Genomic DNA, 5,059 nt, shown 5'->3' with positions numbered 1-5,059 from the left:
AACCGCAGGAGGACACCTCATCACGCCGACTGGAATCTGCACGGCAAGAATAACCATTCATGACCGGACTTACCCTGCCACTTTCGTTATCCTCCAACAGTGTTCACGAGACGTCATTCTCGGTATGGACTTCCTGAACCAACACGGCGCAATCATCGACCTGAAGTCACAGTCAATAACGCTGTCGGAAGATAAAGCGATACCACCGGAGAGCCCTCGTAGTCACCACGCCTTGAGTGTGCTCGAAGATCAAGTGAGCATCCCGCCTCGCTCCAGCATTGTTATTTTGGTCGGCACCGAAACACCCGCTGACGTAGAAGGCATCATCGAAGGCGACCAACGTCTACTACTCGACCGTGAAATTTGCGTCGCAAGAGGGATCCCACGAAACACAGAACCTCTTAAAAACTTCTTGAAACGGCTACAAACGGCTACAGACGTCTTGGTCTACGATAAGACTGAAAATAGAATTTCTTCTAAACATAACCTCAGCACTTGGAATATGCTAGTATATATTCTATCTGCGGCAAAACCCACTACTAGTGTCACTAGAGTCTGTTTTGGTAAACCCATTCAGAATGTCTAACTCAAGAAGTTTTCTAGATCTTTTTGTCTAAAAGTGCATAAAATGCCAAACGACGTGTTAAAGTGCGGTTACCGTCGGCCGTCGGCGTTAGCGAATAAAAAACGCCACAGGCAAATCGAACTCGTTGGAAGCAACATAAGTTAATTGGCTTTAATGTTACATAATTTCACACCAGAACTTCAACAATCAAGCGCGTGTTATTGTTTTCCATACGGGGCGCGCACACGACGCCTGGAAACCATTCTATGCTCGAGCCGCAGGTATACTGACAGCAGCAGGAGCGAAACGCCGGCGTTACACAGCAGTGTGACAGAGCCACCGCGCTGCCATCACTACGGCGGCACAATCCAAATTTGTCGGACATCTCATTCAGTGCTGGAAACACTGGGAGGCAGGAAGTTTGAAAAAAAAACGGCCACTGCCATCCGCAATGTCTCGGTCGTGGGTTCGTTATCTAGTTGTGCGTCATTCTAAGCCGTTCTGTACATTTGTACTGAATATTAACTGGAGTCATTTAGCTGTGCTGATGCTGTTTGCCGTGTGTTTTGCATCAGTGCTTCGTGACATCGGCTGTATTGCGTGTTTTCGCCGACGGCTTACTACCACAATGACGGGATCTGCGTTCGCCGCCTTCGTGTCTCGGTGCGTCTTTGTACGTCGCACGTTCGGATAGCACTTTTTCCGGTAAGTGAAATACATTGCACTTCGTTTTTCGTCAACAATGTAAATATTTTTAGGTGTTACCCGCGACAATTCTTGATATATGGGTTCTTCTGCCCTGCGAGTTTTCGCCATTACTATTATACGAGGGTTCTGCTTGTGTTCAGCCGTTCAGAACTACCGCGCTCCACGTCTTCCGCAACACCAGTCAGAACTTTGCCCTGCTTTGTTAGTCTTTGTGGTTGACGTAGCACGAACCAACCGAAAGGAGTGCATTCGAAGACGACGCGCTGGCTGTAATGCTGAACCAGGCTGAACTCGCCCTATTTTGTGCCCTTTTGTTCTTGCGTGTGCGCGCCTGTGTCTCACTGACTATGCAGTTTGTAGCGTTCCCACTTTATAGCAAAACAAAAATATAACTGCAATGTTTACTTCATCCATACAATTCCAAATTAAATCGTCTGCTGATGTACCAATTTCACTTGTTTTGTTCTAAATAAGCAGCAAAACCTTTAACCTAGTAGGCGCTTCATCTGGGAGTGAAATCACGACAGCTTGGCATTTATTAATGAATGACTGTGACTGGGTCACCTTATTTGTAATTGCAAATCTGCCTTTCAACTGACTTGATGCTATCTTATTTTGTTCCTTTTACTCTATAGACGGCTGGACATCCTTCTTGTACCTTGGCGCTAGCTGGATGACGGGACCTCATCATGATCAGTGTAAGCCAATGTACTGTACCCTCTCTGGTCGTCCCACTGATTTTCATATGGGTTAAGGCCAGGGAGCGCTTCGTGGTAAAATAGCTGGTTGGTGTCTGACAAACGGGCATTTTTTTGCAGTGGTCCATTATAAGCTGCCACTATTATAACCAATTTCTCAGTGCCAGTGTACATACACAGTTCTACTAATAATTAGTTTCCCTAAGCCTTACAAAATGTACCTGTAGGTAGTCATTGCTATGTAAGAACTCAAAAATTAACTCTGCTGTGTCATACAAGTATTCCACACATAAGTAAAAATTTGCTGCAACAGTGTACATTACACCTTGCTTCCTTAATGCACAAATGTATTCAAGCCAGTATTTGATTAGTTTGGTATTCTAAATGTTTTCTGTGTGATTTAGTTCTTTACAGGAATTTACTGTACAGCATCAGCAAGCAGTCTAATTTAAGATTTATGTGTGCTGTAAAAGGTGTGCTTTGCCGCTAGAATTGTTAAAACGTGGGCCGAGGCGTCCATACAAGGACAAACTTCAATTTCGCTCTACCACCATCAGCACTTGGCTGGCGCTTGCAAAATGAATCACATCAGGTAGCTTGTGCCAGACTGTTTTTTAACCTTATTGTGAGGAGATCACAAAGTGATGTGTGGAGGCTCCTGTGCCTGAGATATGGATTGCGCTGCAACATGTGCGTGTAGAACAGGCATAATGCTGAGGGTTCCAGCAGTTTGCAGAGGTGCTTTTAAAATTTTGTCATAACTGCAATTTTACCTGTGCTGTTTCTTATCACATATTTCAATAATATCATTGGAGGTGTTATCAGAATCTAGCAATCTATTTGCCCTGGCCCATTAGCCTGCCACATTTGCCTTTTCACTAGGTGGGCATTTATTCAGCATGGACCATTACTTGAATGCACCTTTTTGTGTGCAGTGGCTTCTCAATTGCAAGTCAACATAGATGCTCAGAATTGCCTGAGACTATAGATGCACTGATGAAGTAGCCACCTATACAAATCACTTTGCACTTTCTTGCCAAACACTATGTTAACACTTCCAAGACAGTGGGCAATGTTATCGTTTGACCACATCATGAGATACTTTCAATTTTGTATGACGCATCATCCAAGGTGTATCATTTGTGTGAGGTATTGCCCTAAGCCAATTAGGGTCGCATGAAAATATATCAACAAAAGTGATTGATCCAGCTAGGAGTGTTGCTTTGCAACACTACTTTATCATCAGTCCTCCTTTGCGTGCTGCCTGCTTACTCTACTGTGTCATGTTTAAGTTTGAAAGAAAGGCAACAGCTAGGCAGCACAAAATGCTAAACTTGCTTTTAGTTCAACAATATAAAACGCTATTTAACTTTTTAATTAAGTTAGTACATCATTTACCTGCAGAATGAATTACTGTTTTAAATGGATTATATTTTGCAGGAAGCTTTTCAGACTTGTTTGACAGGTTGATAAGTAGCTTTTTAGCCACAAAACACCATATAATAATTTAAAGGCTGACTTTGACTCTGCTATGCAACTTAATGACTATATGCCAGGAACAAGATCTCTGAGTTGTGGCGCTGGCTAACACTCCCAGGGTTCTGCTACGACACATAAATACCCAAGGAAGTGGATGGGAAAACGACGCCACTGTAGCTCAATTGGTAGAGCATAGCACGCGAAATGCGAAGGTTGTGGGTTTGGTTCCCACCTGCGGCAAGGTGTTTTTTCATCCACTTTCATTTCCATTAATTTATCGTTTCTTTATTTTGTTTATTAAGCACAAGTAATTTCCCCTATGTTGTCCTTGGTGTTAGTGTTTGTTGGCTTCTTATGATAGGGAATATAATAGTCATTTTAAACATCATCGCATACATACCTTAAGATACCCGTAATTTAAGAGAAAGGAATGCTTAAATTTATTTTTAATGTGAGCCAAACTTCTTACTTAGCACATATTGCTAATTGAAGTTCCAATTTCAACATTCCCATTTCCTCCCTCGCCTTTTCTTTCCTCTTCTGTGCAGGTATTGCTTGCCTATGTCTACAAGAACCGTCACGCATGGCCTGTGACAGCAAGCTTTTGTGGGCAGCAAGTGCTCTCCTACGAAGGCTGGCCTACTCTGGCAGCGGCGGCAATCATCTTCAAGATTTATCCATGATCACCTTTGCTGCTATTTCTCACTCTTGTTAATTACACTTCCTGCATCTTTTCTAATTTATTAGGTAATAAAGTATGAGTATGTGACATGGTGTGAAGTTGATGTCTTGCTGCATTTTCACTTGCAATCATCTTTTATGCATGAAAAGCTCATTGTACAGTTTATGAAAAGAAATAACAGCACATTATGATTTATCTTTCAGTTCTGGTAACATGCAACATACAAGGAATTCACTAATGGATGGTATGCCGAAGAACTGGCCATTATTTCTGCGTGATGCTGTGCATGCATGTGGCGTTACCTTACAAGAGGCACCCACAAAGTAAGTTACAATTTACTTTTAAATGAAGCATGGACATCAGAAAAAAATATATTTATATTGCTATTTAGAGTGGTTCGCAGAGTGTTTTTCCAGATGTGTACTGTCCTTTATTTCTTAACTCATTGTAGCACAGTGTTGTTTCGTATACTGGTGTACGGCTGTTGTGCCCCCTGTAGCTGAAACCAGGGTGTAATTTTTGCCTGAACTGCAGCATCACTGAGAAAATTTTTCTTTGCTAGAAACTAATTCAATTTGGTGGAGACCTAGCAGGGCGAAGTTTTGTCAGTAATGACGTGTTTCACGCAGAGATGTTCTTGTTTAGGTCAATGGGTGAATATTGGTATTATATCAGCATACAATACAGATCTTGTTTTATTAGCAAAATAATTCTGACAGGCGGCATTCAATTGATTGGTCTAATTAAAAAGCACTAATTGACCAATGTGGCTGTACTACACTATTCCCATGGTTCACATCTGGAAAAACTATCTGTGCATCACTCTATCCGACAATATAAACTTTTTTTTTCTGATGTCCATGCCTCGTTTAAAATAAATTGTAACTGTGGGCAAACATCGTGTTACTGTAACAGCTGCCGCAAAAA

The 5,059-nt window shown here is 42.0% G+C and overlaps 1 long non-coding RNA gene across 1 annotated transcript; it reads left to right on the top strand.

The window, feature by feature from the left end:
- Window positions 1-256: 256 nt before the first annotated feature.
- LOC140213627 (uncharacterized) lies at window positions 257-4,566 on the top strand. Its single transcript, XR_011890540.1, has 3 exons — window positions 257-1,270; window positions 1,909-1,971; window positions 3,999-4,566. It is a non-coding gene; the product is annotated as an uncharacterized lncRNA (long non-coding RNA).
- Window positions 4,567-5,059: the final 493 nt, after the last annotated feature.

Source organism: Dermacentor andersoni, chromosome 10 (genome assembly GCF_023375885.2).
Source record: "Dermacentor andersoni chromosome 10, qqDerAnde1_hic_scaffold, whole genome shotgun sequence".
Classification (NCBI taxonomy): domain Eukaryota; kingdom Metazoa; phylum Arthropoda; class Arachnida; order Ixodida; family Ixodidae; genus Dermacentor; species Dermacentor andersoni.
Note: the sequence above shows the minus strand (reverse complement) of the source record. Positions and strands in the feature narration are given on the sequence as shown.